General features: G+C 38.3%; 1 protein-coding gene and 1 long non-coding RNA gene across 2 annotated transcripts in view; one reads left to right on the top strand and one right to left on the bottom strand.

The window, feature by feature from the left end:
• LOC120716630 (teneurin-3) overlaps positions 1-18,421 on the bottom strand; it is an 840,982-nt gene that overhangs the window by 600,801 nt on the left and 221,760 nt on the right. The gene's annotated exons all lie outside the window — the stretch shown is intronic.
• LOC120716632 lies at positions 294-17,958 on the top strand. The gene is made up of 3 exons (XR_005692009.1): positions 294-439; positions 7,389-7,395; positions 17,946-17,958. It is a non-coding gene; the product is annotated as an uncharacterized LOC120716632 (long non-coding RNA).

Raw genomic sequence — 18,421 nt, forward strand, 5'->3', positions numbered from 1 at the left:
CGAGGTCAGTAAACAAAACCAGAGTTCATACATAAGGCACACGGGATTATAAGGGGCACTGTCGACTTTCAGAAAAAACAAAGGATTGATTTTAAGTGTGCCGTATTTTCCAAAAAACACACAACGGCCCGCTAGCATGCGCTACCAAAAATGGTGCTTTGTTGTGTATCTGACGGACAAAAGCTAAACCAGTTCCACACCACTGAAGTTGCAGCATTTTTACAAACCAGTTCTGGTTCATCTGTTTCATTCAACGATCCGCTTTCGCTCTTCTCATTCTCTGTCGCCGCCATGCTTTTTCCGCCGTGTGCTTATGAAAACAAAGGCACTGTGCATGCGCGTTTTACCCATATTCTATTGCGATATTTCATTTTCTTATCGTTGCCCAACATTATAGCGGTATTACCGTGAAAGGTATGATATGACCCAGCCCTAATCTGTAGTGGAAAGCATTTTAAAAGTAACCTTCCCAACTTATTGTAGCTGGTAACTTAGCACTCCATGCTCTTGTCGAAATGCAATCAAATCTAGTTTAAAATTTTAAAAAGACAAACACGGTGGCATCAACCACCTTGTATAAAAAAAAAAAGTGAGCACATTTTAGCTGTGATTGAAGATGTTACTTCAGTGTAATACAGTTTGTTTTGTTTCTGGGAGAAGCCTTTTATGTGCATGGAATATTTTTGAATATTATTTTAGAGATTAATTATTATTTGTAATGAATAATTGCTTACTGCTTAATTGTAGAAACTTATTTATTGATTTGTTTATTCATTTATGAATTATCTGGAACAAACTAGTATGGCTTGGTGTCATACACTCTACTGACAAAAGCAAATGAGCCACCCTTTTATGATATATGCGACACAACACTGAAATGAAGTTTGATGCTTTTAAGAGAAGCTATTTAATCAGATTCATATCGTAGGGTGAGAAAGTTGTATATACTCCCTGATCCAATTACTTATTTACTGCAGTCTAATCAGTTAACAAAATGCCATTCTCACCATCCCACAGAGAAGCTAATAAAACCTAATCAATCATTTTCCATGACTTCATTAAGCATTAATGAATGTTTAAACTGGTGCATCTCAAGGTTCAAGTCTGTTTTTCTGCATCTGTATGGTGGTCATACATATGTGTGTGATACATATAGGTGAGAGAAAATATGGTTGACAGAATAGTATGTATGCCCTGTTGAACACTGATAGTGAGAAAGACATAGAACAAGTATAACATTTGGCTGGTTTGGGCTGCGTATAAAGATTTGTGTGCACTGAACTCAGACCAGTGCCTGCAGTCAATTAGTGGTATAATGATTTAATCAATGTACTCTCCGTTAGCATTGTCATAACTTCTAAGGCTATTCATGATACCATGAAGTTAAGTGTGTGTGAGAGCCTGTTTTGGTTTTTCAGTGATCATTTATATGAGCGGTGTGTGGGAGTTTTATAGGTCTTTGATGAAGTGAGGCAAATAAAGCAGATCAATGGACTGACTTCATGTTAAGTAATATAGGAGAAAATGACCTGATTAGACATCATGCTGTATTATAGCTTAGGAAGTGGGTATCTTACTAAAAAAAATTAATGTACATTAGTATTAAATTATAAAATGCACGTATAACAATAAAAATCATATTTAAACATTAAAATTTTCTAATTAAAAACGTAAACATAATTGGGTTTTTTTTTTTATAATTGCCAATACCATTTATTCAGGACACCTTGGATGAGAAATGTGGTTTTGTGGTAGTGTTCACACAAGTTTTAATGTAAAAAGTTGTACGAACAGGTCACAACCACATACAAATTGGCTACACGGTGCCCAATTACCAAGACCACGTGAAGTAACCCCTGAAAATCTAATAGGTACTGTAAATGCAGCATTATGTACAATCCCTACTGTGACATGGAACATTGACCCAAAACAGCTGATTTAAATGGCTAAATGACCTCCTCAACATGTCTTGAAGTTCTCCAGAGGCCTGCTAATGAACTAATCATTTAATTCAGGTATGTGGACCCAGGGTGAGATCTAAAACCTGAAGAACACCAGCATTTAGGCCTAGATTGAGCAGTCACTCAAGACCAGACTGACCAACCTGTTCACCACCTGGATTTACTACGAAAAAGCATAGGGCACAATGCCTAACACATGGATCCTGGAATGCCTAGAACTGTACAAGATCAACAAGACCCTACAAGTCTTCATCAGGAATTTGAATGTGGAAAACAACAGATTTAAGATTCAAGCGAATAGCACAATTGCCATCAAGTGTGGGATTTACCAAGGACATGCTTAGTCCTCATTGCTGTTCTGCATAGACCTGAACACCCTCAGTCATATCATTAACAAAACTGGCTACATATCCCAAGTATGGAAAGGACTGATATAGAAATGTAAGATCTGGATGGATGACTTCAAGAAGAATGCCAAGAGTAAAAGAAATATCAGTTCACTAATCCACACCACTAATAACTACAGCAAGGGCTGTAGTTATTTTGTTTGAAAGTTGTGTTTTGATCGTGTCCTGTGGATTTTTGAAACTTGGCCATCAATTTCTCGAGCAAAGACTACTCAAATTGTTGGAACTTTTGGTACAACCCTGTCTGGATTACGACTTTGATACAGGATATTGGACTGGAGTTAACGAGGTAATTGCAGGCTAGCCAACACGTTACCAGGCTAACAGCTGACTGAGGAATCAGCTGACTGAACCTGCTACCAGGGTAACCAGATAAAATGGGGCCGAAGAGGACACCGACAGCTGAGGAAGTCGAGGATATTAAAAAGTCTCTTGACTTCATAATGGAGGAAATTTCCACTATCAGATTGCAGCAGAAAAATATCATTGAAATTGTGGAGGAGGTAAAGCTCCTCCGCATCCAAAATGCCGAAAAAGATTGCATACCTGGAAAGTAAGGTTGCTGACCTGGAACAATACTCCAGGATAAACGACGTCATCATCACGTGGCTCCATATTAAGCCCCGGTCATACGCTCAGGCGGTGACCGCTGACAGCTGCGGTCCAAAGGGATTGACCTGGACTGTAACTCTGTCGAAGCATGCCACCCTCTTCCCAGGAGGAACGGCAACATACCAGCTATTATATTAAGGTTTGTAAATCGAAAGCACAAGATTACGCTGCTGAAACAAGGAAGAAAATTAAAAGAATCTACTGTCTTTATGAATGAACATCTAACCAAACACAATGCTGAAATAGCCAAAAAAGCGCGACACCTTAAGAAGGTGGAAAAAATCCAAAGCACTTGGACGACAAACTGTAAAATATTCATTAAACTAAACGGATCACCAGAGGAAGGAAGGAAGTTCTGACCATTAAAAACATGGCGGATCTCGAAAAATATCAGTGAGCAACACGATCTGGACGGCAAACAAGGTAACAGACAACCACACACTCACTTATGACACACACCTGAAGGAAGAACTCAGATACATCTGGAAGAAACAGCTGCATCAGTCAGACAGTTGCAGAATATGATCAATTGGAACTGAAAACATTTAACTATATGGATCACAATACACAGGACTTGGAATATGAAATAGATCCAGACAACAACTTCTTTTCATCTAACAATACCAATTGCTGCTACTATACAAATAAAGACTACAATCAGAGGATTAAAACTGAGAATAAATTATCAATTATCCACTTTAACTGTAAAAGTCTCTATGCTAATTTGAATCATATCAAAGAATATCTTAACCAGTTTTCACATCCATTTAGTGTCATTGCCTTATCAGAAACTTGGATCAATATGGAAAAAGGAACAGACTTTGAACTGGAGGGTTATGAATTCACATTTATAACTAGGCGAAACAAAGGAGGAGGAGGAGTGGCCTTGTATGTGGACAAATCCTTGAAATTTAATGTGGTGGAAAAGATGACGATGGTGATTGATAATGTACTAGAATGTATTACAGTTGACATTTGTAAAGAAAAAAGTAAAAATGTAATCATTAGCTGTATATACAGAGCTCCAGGTAGTAGTATTGAGACATTTAAAGACTGGATAGAAGAAACATTTATTGAAATAGCTCACAAAAAAGTTTTCATCTGTGGAGACTTCAATATTGATTTGCTAAACCCAAATAAACATAAAACCACTGAGGAATTTATAAACACAATGCACTGCATGAACCTATTCCCTAAAATTACTAGACCTACCAGGATTACATCACATTGTGCAACTCTCATAGACAACATTTTTACAAATGACATTGAAAATAAGACTGTAAGTGGACTCCTGATTAACGACATAAGTGACCATCTTCCAATTTTTACAATCTATGATTGGAATTACAAGATCAATAAAATGGACAGTAAAAAAGAATACAGACGAGTAAGAACAGAAGAAAGAACGAATGCATTAAAAACAGATTTATTGAAAGAGAACTGAGGTGAAGTATATCAGGAACAGGACGTTAATAGTGCTTATAATAAATTCCTCAGAATATTTACATTACTGTACAATACCAACTGTCCAATAAAGCAATATAGTAGAAACATAAATATATGGACTGTCCATGGATAACAAAAGGTCTGCAAAATGCTCTATACAGAGAGTTCTTAAGAACGAGAACTAAAGATGCTGAAATCAGATACAAAAGATATAAAAATAGGTTAACTAATATACTTAGATTTAGTAAAAAGGAATACTATATGAAGCAATTAGATATAAATAGAAATAATAATAAAATATTATGGGAAATACTGAACAGTGTTATAAAACGTGGGACTGGACAAAAGAACTACAAGTATTTCATTTGTAATGACCATGAAGAATACAATATGGATGTTGTGGCAAATAGTCTCAATTAATTCTTTGTAACTGCTGGACCAAATTTAGCAAGAACAATCACTGATCCTGGGAAAGCACAGGAAAGAAGGGATACACTGATTGACAGAAATCCATATTCTATGTTTCTCACAGCCATTGATGAAAATGAAGTTTTTGAAATTGTCAAAAAATGTAAAAATCAGAAATCTTTGGATTGTAATGATAATGATGAAATTAAGTGAATGTCTCTATTAAAAAAAAAAAAAATTCATGATGTGATATTATAGTATATAGTATATCAGAAATCTGTTCACTATTTTTATTACAAATTATATCAGTAAGAAAGCTGGCTAAAATATTAACTGATAATTTATGGCAAAGGGGTGGGATTAAATAAGTCTTTACTTCTTCCCACTCCCTTTCAACATGTAAATTGATCAGAACGTTTTTTTGTATGTATTTTGTATAGTATTTCTTTTCTCTCTTATTTTCTTTTCTAAATGTAACTGTATATTGTTCACATGTTGAAATAAATTACCAATCAAATCAATCAATCAATCAAAGGGCATTGCAATGTTACCAGTCAGAACTGAGGGGACTGTACTACCAGAAGGAAACATTGCAGACACGGAACATAATTACAAGTACAAAGCAAATGGGAGTCATGAAGAAGCTGCTAGCAAAGCTGCAGAAACCAAATATGAATAGAGGGTAGGGCTGCCACGATTAGTCGACTAGTCACGATTATGTCGACTATCAAAATCGTTGACGGCTAATTTAACAGTTGATGCGTCGTTTGAAGTTTTGTAAGATCCCAAAAGATGCAGGAAGAAGTAGTAGGATTTAACAGTGTAATAACGGACTGAAACAGAAGATGGCAGCACTGCATGTACAAGGATGCCAGCTGCCGTTAAACCCCGAAGAAGAAGAAGCTGTGTCCCAGAATTCATAGCGCGGCCCATTGCGGCCCTGCTCAGTTTCCAACAATGGCGGCAGCTATTTAGTTTTAATATTACTCTTATTATTCTTTCTGGGTCACAAAATACACGTTTAACATATTTTCAGGCGAGAATGTAGCTGTAAACCTCAAATATCTGCTCAGTTTATCAAGACGCCACATATTTTCAAAAGCGCGCCAACATTTTCAGAGACGTCTGTTACCCACCAGCTCGATAGCTAGCTTGGGTTCAAAGCACACTAGAACCGGTGAGAACACCGGACTCCCGGCAAATCATTTTCAAACCCACCGCCGTCTTTCGCTACTCAGGTTAAACATGATATATAAGTCACTTAGATAACTTAAAAATGTTATTGTTTGTCTTTTTTCAGTATTTTATTTGTTCCTGAGTAAATCGGTTTGGCTGAAATTAAAGTTAGCCCTAACCAAGCCCTTAACATATGATCAATTATGGCTGGGGTCTATCACACGAGGCAAGACCCCAGGTCTAGGCTCTGTAAAGATGACCCTGAGGCAATCCAACACATAACAGCAGGTTGCAAAATGCTAGCAATCAGGTGGGACATCTAGATACGCTGCTAATGGATATGCTGGTGATGGCTAAACAAGTGGACATAGCAGTGGTGATCAAGTAGAGGAAGAAGGCCATAGTGAGAGATGTAGCTATACCGAGTGATAGCAACATCGGGAAGAAGGAATGCAAGAAGCTGTAGCAATACCAAGGGTTGAGAAAGGAGCTCGAAAAGATATGGAGGTGGAAGGCAACAGTGTTCCTCGTACTAATCTGAGCACTCAGGGCAGTTACCCCCAAACTGAGTGAGTAGCTCCAGCAGATGTTAGGAACAACATCTAAGATATCCCTGCCACAAACCTGACACAGTTTCACCATGAACTCCTTGTGTGTCACAGGCTGCACATGTCACGATACAAGATGAATGAATTTGTTGTTGCAATGTCCAAGACATGCAGCAACATGGTGCTTTACCAATGAGCAGTTTTTCTGTGAGTAGAACAGTACTCAATGAGCTGGCCTGACAGATCAACCCCACCCATATTTTTATTGTATGCCACGATTGGCGTGGGACAGGGGATCTCTCTCATAGCCCATCCCATCCTTCACCTTTCTCTTCCTTCATTGTCTCATTTTGGTCGAGCAGGTAAGGGGGGTCGACCACCCGGTCGTGTACATCAGCCAGAAGCTGACCGACCAAGAAACACAGTACAGCACCCTGGCCTCAGTCGGGTGGTGGGGGTGTTTGGCGGGGCTGTTGACTCTGGCTCTGCTGCAGTGGAGGGGTAGTACAGTGGGCTCAAGGGGCAGTGCCAGGAAGACTGATGGGGCAGGTGAAGGTGATGTGCTGATAAGGTCTCCTTCCTTTTAGTGACGCTGGGGACTGGAGATGAGAGAGAGGAATGGTGAGTTGGGGAAGCAGCTGGAAAGTTGACTGACTTGCCAAGACATCGCTGCCAAACCAAGAAACAATGTTATTATATAAATAAAAACCCTGAAAACTGTCACCTGAATGTTCCTTGGGGTCCCGAACATTTCACAAGGACATATACTGCTCAAAACTGGCTCCAGTATTCCTCACAAGTAACACCTTTAAGAATAAGTATCTGATTAGGCAACATGTCTCTGATATTTTTAGTACAATAATCACAGTTTTGTCTGAATTTAGAAGGAAAAAATTGGAGGTCAATAAAGATTTTCTGTCTTTAAGAATGCCTGTAGTTTAAATACTTGATTTTGTTAGCGTCATGAAAAAAAACCCCAATGGATATTAACAACATAGCAATGAAAATGTATGCAATGTTTTCTAATAGTGTCTAGGAAAAGCATGTACTGGTCCCAGCATAAAACTCTATAGCTCTTTGTCTTGATGCATGTTCAATCATCCTGATAAGTAAATCTCCAAAAGTTGATTCTGTTCATCTAGCTGTGCCGTTTTCAATGGGAGAAACGTTTCATAACTCATCCAAGTGACTTCTCCAGCCTCAGCTGACTGCAGGTTTCTCCATCCTTATAAACAGTACATTTGCATAATGACTGAAATTAGCACCACTGGGCTGGGAGGTCAGTTCCTTGATCATTAATATGCAAATTCTCATGATCATTGATCAACAACCATTGATCAGTGCTTGTGTATTACAATAGATTCCACAGCAGAAATGTATTCAAGATGTTTCGTAATAATTCTGTCCAGCTTTAAAGAGTAAGTAACTAAAATAAAAATCCTAATTTATAATAATACAATATTTTGGGAAGAATAGATTTTAAGAACAGATTATTGTAGGGTCTCGATCGTATAATATAAAGGACCTGCTGGTGGGAATTGGTGCGATTTAAATAAAATTGAATTGAACTGAATTATTATTAGATCATTATTTATTATGTTGACTGTTACAACACAAAAGCAGCATTTATGAATATAACAACCTACATCTTCGAAAAAGAACTGAACTGAACTCAGCGCGTCAGAGCTACTGTGGTGAAGACATGGACAGCTTCAAAGTAACATGGCTGCGGTGCCAGCCTGACCGAAAGATGAATTCCAAAAAGAACCCCCAGCCCTTCACAGCATCAAAACCCCCCCACATCAGTATCAAAATGTCAAGTGGACTGTCATTATGCTGCTCTATTTCTAATTTATTTCCAAGCCATTAACTTAAATGCCAGGCTGTAACATGTATGTGCGTATATGTGTGTAAGTTACATGGACGCCATACTTTCCAAAACTGACTATCTCCTACCATCCTCCCATCATCTTTATCATCAAATGTCGTAAGAAAAATAAGAAAAACAGTGATTAGTCCAATACCAGTTTCATTCAGTGTGTTCCCATATACACTACTCTCAAGGTTTTGCATACACAACAGAAATACAATCTGTGGTACACTATGTAAGCATCTTAATATGTTTATAAAACATATTTATTTTAAACTATAGTTGTTTAAATAAATCAGTAAATTAATAGATAAATAATATGTGTGGGAACATCCTGGGACATCAAACGCAGCGTTTCTGCCTCCTCAAATTTGACAATTTGTGTTGTGTGCCTATGACCACTGAACTGAAAGTAAATATCACTTCAAAATAACATTTCAAAATAGTCGTCAAGGCGTGAGAGCTGCTTCCAGCCAGATTTTGATCAAATCTAGACTTTGATGATGCTTTCAATCTATTATACAGTGGCAACATTGTGATTTTCTTTGATTTGATTCATTGATATTTAATTCAGTTTCAATTCAGTTCAGTGTTATTTGTTGATATGTATTGCTGCATCAGTGAAAAATGTATAAAATACCTTACTAGATTACAAAAGTTTTGAATTAAGGTGCTGCATGAATTAATAAAGTTTTATGTAAAACCCAAGTTAGACCATTAAAGCAAAGTTGTGCAGGTGTGAAGGACAACTGAGATTAAAAGCCTCCCTTTTGGTCACACTTCTCCCTGGTTTACTAAAATTGAATATCCTTCATTTCTGTCCTCTTACCATCCATTTCTGTCTTTATTGTTTTAATGAACATCTCTTTATTCTTTTCTCTTTCAACGTCCAGCCAAGGTGGATTAAGCCAACAATCCCAGGATGGTTTAATTTTGTCCTTCTATTCTTTTTCTTCTTCTTTAAATCTTTTCCTCTTTCTTTTTGTCTGTATGCAGGAAGGTCCACCCTTAAACCTCGGGCTGGTATAGAGGAATTACCCGTCTTTCACTCCCCAAATTTATCATCCCAGGACAACGTGGGATTACACTGGTCATTCATACTGACATAAAGGCTATTGCATATATCAAATCCAAAACATATAATGTTTCTGGAAATATAAGGCATAATTTTAACTGCCTCAATAAGACTAATCTAATTTCTCTTTATGCCATTCCACTCTCACTAGTCCTCTGTTCAGGTTCAGCCAAGTGAATTAAAAGTTAACTCGCTAGATTTTTGCTGCTTTGCATTAAAAAGAATCAGACAACTTGCGAGTTGATCCAAGTGAAAACAAAAGCCTTCTTTTTTACACAATCCAAGTGGAGAAGGAATAAAACATCTTGACACTCTTTATGCTGGTCCATGGTATTTTCTGTCTTTGAACTTATGTTTGAAGATACAATGCTAAATGTCCGGATGTGGTCAAATCTCAAAAATTTTAAAGAAACCTTCCAAAAAAATCATGATCCATGTCTGAATTGGCTCAAAAAGTTAACTCAAAGGTAAGGTAAATCTTACCAGTGGTAAAAATCCATCCATTACTTCTCAAGTAATCCTGCTGAAAAACAAATGAGGCACACAGGCAATTCAAACTAATCACACAAGCTCCTTGGCCTTATAGGTTTAAAAAGTACAACAAAGGAGTATTTTACTGCACTAATTTGCTGTTTGAACCATGAATGGATCTTCAAACCCCAATGAAGACAGATGTGTGGGAATGTGTTTGTGGTTTCACACAGACACACGTGCTCAAAGAGCAAAGCACAGCACAAGGCTATGGAAACAGTAAAGGGAAAGAGAGATCACAAGTATTGATTTTTTTTTACTTTTAGTATAGGTGAGAAGGTAGGCAGGGATTTACAAGGTGGGGAGAGACAGCAAGTGAGAAAATGTTGTTAGAAAACAATGAACACACAGAGATCCAGCAGTAGGGCTTGCTGTGGGGTACAACAGTGACAGCTGAATTATGGATTTCTGAATTGTAGAGGACAGAGTGGAGGAGCGAGAGTCAGCTGGGCTTAGCTTTACCACTGCATTGTCAAACTGACATACTACACACACTCTAGAATCACAGTACTGTCCTTGTGTGTGTGTGTGTGTGTGTGTGTGTGTGTGTGTGTGTGTGTGTGTGGACACAAGACCTGAGCAAAACCAAGAGCTGTAGCATGTTTTGCAATTGTAGTGAAATTGTGATGATAATTCATAAAGATTGTTTGATGTTTCTTAATGAATTGCAGGGACGTTCTTGCTCTCTGTCATGCTGAAAATACAATAACCTGTACAATAAGTGATGTTTTATACAAACTATATACTTTGACAACCCAGCAAAACATTTCAGTTGATAAGCTAAGGTGGAAATGCTAAAGCTTATCAATAGTTTTAATGTAAGTAAAATGCATTAATGATAGGCTTATCATAAAAGCTGGGCTTGAAATACCCAAAATGTGTTTCACACCACCAATATTATTAAAGCAGCCTAATCTTCATAGCTGGGAGCAAATTATCCAAAGTTCCAATTCATATTAAAGCACGTATTGCCAGAAGTATTAGCATGTCTACCTTCACACATATATGCCCTTACCCCATTCTTAACCCACAGGGTTTAATATGATGTCAGCACACCCTTAGCAACTACAATGGCTTCTGGGAAGGTTTTCCACAAGCTTTAGGAGTGTGAATATGGCAAATTATGAACATTCTTCCAAAAGTGCATTTATGAGATCACACGCTGATGTTGGATGAGAAGGCCTGACTGTCTCTGCTTTAATTCACCTCAAAGGTGTTTTGTTGGGTAGACGTTGGGACGACATTAGTGACGGCTGAGGAAGTCACTTGGATGAGTGATGAAAACGCTACATCCAGATGAACAGAATCAACCTTATGGGATTTTCTTACCTGGATGATTGAGCATGCATCAAGACTCTTGAGACTAGGGATGGGTATCGTTTAGGTTTTATCCGATACCGGTGCCAAATCGGTACTTTTGAAACGGTGCCGGTGCTTAAACGGTGCTCAAACCGGTGCTTAAAGAATGGAGAACACAAACTTTGTCCAAAAACCTCTCATGTTCAGCTGTTTTTGTAAAAGATAACAATGTTAGCGTTTCTGCAAGCTATGGGGCATATATGGTATCACTCTTGGTGGAAGCAGGTGCTTAAACAAATGGAAAAAAAACACAAACTTTATCCAAAAACCTCTCATGTTCAGCTGTTTTTTTGTAAAAAGATTAAAAATGTTAGCCTTTCTGCAGCTATGGGGCATATATGGTATCACTCTTGGGCTGAAGCAGTGCTTAAACAATGGAAAAAAACACAAACTTTATCCAAAAACCTCTCATGTTTAGCTGTTTCCCTCTTTTTCTTTGGTCATTTTAGCCTTTTTGGCCAGGGTGAAGGGAGCATCTGCCATCAAACAAGAAGACAGCTGCATGTAGCTATGATGGTGTTTGCTAGTTCACCTCACATGCATTAATGTAATAACGTGGTTAGCCTACTCAACGTAAATTACACACGAACAACATTAAGCTACTCACGCAGAGAAGAACGGCTGCTGCTGCATCATCCTCATCATTTCTGCTACACTGGCAGGGCTAGGGGCCAGGACTCTCCTCTTCGTGTTTTTGGGGATGTTGCTAACTCCGAGTCCGATAACAGGCACCACACCCGAGGTAGATGTGCACGGTGTGAGGTCTCGCAGCAAGCTATCAAATACAGCGCATTTCTTGGCTTTTAAAAAAAAACGCTATGCGTCGCCAGGTGTTTCATCGGATTCGAGGTGTTACCTCCTTTGACAGTATCACAGTATCAGCTTAAAGCACTTGTTGCAGGCTGCTGAGTTTGCATCTTTTGCTGTGAAGTACAGCCAGACTTTTGACCGCTTCGCCTTGGGCATTTTTAATCTGTAGCTCTGCTCTAAAAGAACGTACGTACCTGGACCCGCCTACTATCCTCGGAAACGTAAAATGATTGGCTAGAAGTGTATCACAGCTCTGGAAAAAAAAGCACCGAAATAAAGCACCGAAATGTGCGCTGCTTTTCGGTCTGGTTACTACCGTTTATGTCAGAACCGGTGCCATCATGGCACCGGATACCGGTACCCATCCCTACTTGAGACTGAGAAATGAAACCACCCCATGAAGCTGTACAAGCTGTAATTATAGAAAAAGAGCTTTCCAACATGTTCTACCAAAATGTTTAAAAATCACCCAAAATTACATTTCTTTGTCTTTGGTCTTGGATTTGGTCACTAATCAAGTCAAGTGGAGTTTTATTGTCAACCCAGCAATATAGACTTGTGTATACAGTGGGATGAAAAATCGTCCACCTGGATCAAAGGTGCAAACTGTAAAAATGAAATGACAAAATAAAAATGAGAAAAATTCAAATATGTATATAAACTTAGACATCTACATATTTTATTTCAGTAATGCTTGGGTAGATCGTAGGATGAAAAAGCTAAATGTGTTTCTTTGAAGGACAGTCTATAGATTTTTTTCTATCCAAACAAAACCATAAACAAACATATTTCCTAAATCACATCAACTATTTCCTCATCACGATGGACCACAAGCAAGAAAAGTCTCATAACAAGTGTTTCAAACTGTCCTAACAAGGACAAGGTTAGAAGTTGGTGGCTGGGGAAATTGCCTTTGAAGGCAATTAAAGGTAATATTATTGTAAAAATGTGTTATGGTGCAGACCATGTGTGTTTAAATTTGCTTCAACCAGTTTATTTCCATCTATAGGCTAGTGTTGGATTTTCATCTACTGTTAAATCTGACAGAATTGTATGTGTGTGTATGTGTGTGTGTGTGTGTTTGTGTGTGTGTGTGCATGTGTGTGTGCGCGCGTGTGCATACACCTGCTTATGTGGCAGCGTGTGTGTACTCCAGCAGCAGGATACCAGTCTAAGTAGCCTGGGGATAAAGTGTGCAAGAGGAGATAAGGATAGCACACAACCGTGATAACAGATATTATGCCTTTACCTTTAAACACACCACTGAACACCATGGAATCTGGCAAAGTACACAATAAAACACAAAATTGCGTACACTACTCAAAAAAAATTAAAGAAGCACATCAGATCTCAATGGGGAAAAAAAACAATAAAAATCACGCCACATGCCTGGTGATATGGACAGGGTGATGTGCTAGGAACAAAAAGATGCCAAACTGTTTGATGGAAATGAAAATGATCAGCCTACAGAGTTTTGAATTTAAAGACTAGTCCATTTGCAGAAATTTCATTGGTGCTCAGTAGCTTGTATGGCCCCCAGTTACTTTTATGCATGCCTGACAACACCAGAGCATCCTCCTATTGAGGTGACAGATAGTGTCTTTGGGATCTCCTGCCATATCTGGACCAGGGCATCACTGAGGTCCTGAACAGTCTGAAGTGTAATCTGGGGCATCGGATAGACTGAAAAAATTGACTGAAACGTGACGTCCCAGGGGTGCTCTATTGAATTTACATCAGGCAAGCACGGGGGCCATTGAATGGTCTCAATTCCTCAATCCTTTTGTAAATTCTTGGATACTTTCATCCCATGAGACCAGAAATTTCTGTGGCCCAGAGGAGCCCAGGACCCACTGCACCAGTGTAGAGTCTGTTTACACATCCCACCAAATACCTAATGGCAGTCAGGGTGCCGTTGTCTAGCCTGTAGAGATCTGTGCATCCCTTCTTGGATATACCTTCCCAGACCTTCAGTGTACCAACACCAAACACGTCATAAATGATTTTACAGGCTCAGCATTAACCTGCTCTCGTGTGAAAAGCACATGGCACCAGTGGTAGACCTGCCAACTCTGGTATTCTTTGGCAAATGCCAATTTGGTTCCACAGTGCAGGCAATCAGCACAGGACCTAGTAGAGGAGGATCCTCATGAAGTGTGTTTCAGTAGGTCTGAACTGACTGAGTGCAATACTCTGATTACACACTGCTCATTTAAAGTATTTACTCATCTGTCTTCACATGCACATGACCTTGAATGACACCCCATTTTTAATCCATAAGTTTTAATATGATGTTATTGCTATAACAGCTTCAGTTCCTCTGTGGCGGCTTTCCACAAGGTTAAGGAGTATATTTATTTTTGACCATTCTTCTAGTACAAAGCATTTAAGAAAGTACATGTGTGAGGTCAAACATTGATGTTGGACAAGAACGCCTGGTTTGCAGACTCTAATTCATCCCGTGGGTGGAGGTCAGAACTGTGCAGGCCAGTCAAGTTCTTCCACACAAAGCTCACTCATCCATGTCTTTATGGACCTGGAGTGCACTAGTGCGCAGTCAAGTTGGAAAAGGAAGGAGTCATCCCCAAACTCTCCCTTTCAAATCCCCACAAAGTTGAGAGCATGAAATTGTCCAATATGTCACAGTATGCTAAAGCATTAAGCATGACGCTCTCTGTGCATTGTTCTTGAGCTAATCTGAAGGCAAGACTTTGGAGGTCTGTAGCAACTGACACTTCAGAGAGTTGTTGTATAGTTTATATTTTCTTATAATATCAGTAACATTTGATTGTGGAATATTAAGTAGCCAGGAAATTTTACGACTAAGCTTGTTGTTTCCTATGCTAGAATTCACTGAATTTGGATTTTGTTCACTAAACAAGCCGAAGGACTGTGAAATATGATTGTTTTGTTGAAAGCTGAACTCAAGCTGCATCACTTGACTTTACATTCAAACCTTGTTTTTATAGTGTGTTCTTCAACAGAAGCTCAGTAAATGAGAACAGTTAGACTAATAATGGCTGCTGGACCGAAACCACACAGACAGGACAGCAGATCTGAAAAGTTCAGACTGACTGACTGTACTGTAGTATTTTTGTAAAACCCATTAAATAACACTACAATTCACAATTCTATCATTCAGTTTAACTTTGATTTCTTCATTTGAATTCTGCCACATTTTGTCAACATTTTTATTAACTGGAGATTAGCACATTTGTTTCAGGTCTTCCTCTTAAGCATTGCCATATGGCCTGTCAAACAGAGAAACAGGGACTCTGATTTCAATAAAATGGTTTAGTCTCCCAGGCTTCCCACAGAGCTTTATTCGTCTGCTTTATGACCGAACAGTAAAAGGACAGTGTTCAAAGATATTATGAAAAATCTTTAAAAATTCAAATTCTGGCCAAGAGCATTTTTTAACAAAAATATTAAAAAAGGATGAATAACTAGATCTTATAGTTGTTAATATACAGTCACCAGATACAGATAATTTTGTGTTGTTCAGGTGTGCCTTAATTCTTCGTGGTATAGATTTAATAAGGTGTGTTTGGTCTATACTGACAAAATAACATCTTACATGTGCTACAGATTTGTTGGCTGCACATATGATGTGAATCTGTCATTCCACCACAGTTGCATTATTGGTTGAAATTAGGTGACTGTCGAGACCAGTGAGTATACTGACCTCATTTTCATGATCAAGAAATCGGTTTGAAATTATTTCAGCTTTCTGACACAGCACATTATCCTGCTAAAAGCAGCCATCAGAAGATGGGAACACCGTGGTCATAAAGAGCAGGACATAATCAGCAACACAACTCGGGCAGGGCTGCAGTGTTCATATAATGTTCAGTTTATATTAAAGGACCCAAAGTGTGCCAGGACATCGTTGCATCACTGGCAGCAGCATGAGCTATTGATACATACAGAATTTCATATTTTTAGGCCAAAATCTGTAATCAGTTAAAAATTATAGATGGAATGAATGTCATTGAACTCTTACTACAAATATAAAGATATGAAGTAAAATAAAATTTTCATCAAGGGAGAAATTCTGTAAATATTGATGTTGATTCAGATTGTGCAAGTAGACTGCAACTAAAGTTAGTTAATAATTTATTAGAAACCAAATAACCAATAACCCAAATGTTCCTGAGCCACAGTTAAACCAAAGCAAAAAGGGGACAAACCGACACTATCATGAACCTCCTCACCTCACACAATTTTAAGTACCAGGGCCGACAGCTGCAGATAAATGTATTAAACTTTGTGTTCAGTGAAGATTAAAATCACCAGATTTTTCTGTTGTTTGCTTGACTGTGTGAAATAGACAGAGACATCTCCCCATCGGCTCATTGCTTTGTATGTGACAGCATCTTTTGTAAAGCTTGGCGTCAGACGCTACTGACAATATAAAAGGGTCAGCCAGAGACTAGAGACACTTAGAAAGATTAGGGTCAGAATAATTTCCACAGGCAAGGAGAAAATTGAATGTAAAGACAATAACTACAGTAAAGAAAAGATTAAAGAGCAATGAATAAGACACACACAGAAACACATGAGCTAATCAGTATGTTGCCTTTTGATGGAGAACAGAGTGTGAGAGTTATTTATTTGCAGAGTTGGTAATATAATCACTGCATTTATTATTGAACACATTATTTTCTCAGCTATTAAAAATATCTGCCTTCATTATTCTTTTTAAGTTAGTCAATATACCTTCAAAAGCCAAATAGAAATGTCCAAGTTTATATAAAAAGAGGCCAATATCAAACTTCCTTTTGTACAGCTCAGATGCTATTGCATCACAGCCTAATAAATCCATTAGTGACATGTGCATGCAGGTTTGCCAATTTTCATTTAACTATTAATGATGTTAATTACGTTTAGATATCTCCTTGCTCAAATTATTACAAATTAAGGGCTTCATATAACATGTCTCTGATTTCAGGGATTGATAAAGCGTAGCGTGGAATGATGAAGAGTTGAAGGACTATAATGGACATGAGAGAACAATTTATTGTATGGCCAGAAATTAGAAATGTGTTAGGAATTAGCAGTGTTGAGGAGTAACGGAATACATGGACCGGTGTTATGTATTTAAAATACAAAATATGAGTAACTGTATTCCGTTACAGTTACCATTTAAAAAGGTGGTATTCAGAATACAGTTACTTTGTTGAAATAAATGGATTACACAGCGGTCTTTTCCTGTTTCATATGTTAGGCTGTCCCCTCTCTGTTTTGGGTAATTCCACGCTGGTGGAAACCCAAACAAAACACGTTTTAAGAGGCTCTGATGCCTGTGTCTCAATCTCGCGGCCCATGTCACCTCTACTTGTGGCCCGCAGAATGATGTGAAGAAATATTTTTTAAAATTATTATTCAAAAAATTACTTAATATGAAGGGAATAGGCAGAGTGTTACAGGTATATCCCTAAAGAATGTAGCCTCATGGCGGTGTAGCCCAGTCCAGCCCGACTCAAAAAGTGCAGCCTTGCCTAATGTTACTGTTACTCATTTTATATTAAGATTTAAAAATCTAGTCGGTATTGGTATAGTGAGTAACCTTCAGTAATAGTAATAAATCACACAGCAATAGTGCATTCATGTGGTTGTAAAAAGCAGGATAATATATTAAGTAATCCAAAGTATTCAGAATACATTACTCTCATTGCGTAACATAATGGAATACGTTACAAAATACATTTTGGGGCATGTAATCTGTAATCTGTAGTGGAGTACATTTTAAAAGTAACGTTCCCAACACTGGGAATTAATTAGTAGGAAGTGACATCAAAGAAATGAAATTTCTTTTCTATCCTAATAAATAATTGTTCATAACACAAGCACTTTCTATGCAAATCCCAGTGGGATCTTGGCTGGCATTCCTGGGATTTGTGGGAACCAAATGTCCAGTTTGCTCTGATTACCATGGGGACCCCTGTTGACTTCACCCTCCACATCTTCTTGAGCTCCTGTCTCAGCCCTTGCTATTCCTCAGGCTTCTCATGTTCCTTCTTCCTGATGTCGCTATCACTTGGTAAATGGACTGTTTCTTATATAGCACTTTGCTATATAACATGCCAAATTCACCCATTCACACCCATTTACACAAAATCTTTCTTCTATGCTTTGAGTGACTCCTTAGTCCGCATCCATAGCAAGGTTTGGTGACGATCTGGCTGAGGGAGTTTAGAGCTATGCAGAACAGCAGC

This window comes from Simochromis diagramma, unplaced genomic scaffold (genome assembly GCF_900408965.1).
Source record: "Simochromis diagramma unplaced genomic scaffold, fSimDia1.1 OVJJ01000565.1, whole genome shotgun sequence".
In the NCBI taxonomy this organism is placed as follows: Eukaryota; Metazoa; Chordata; class Actinopteri; order Cichliformes; family Cichlidae; genus Simochromis; species Simochromis diagramma.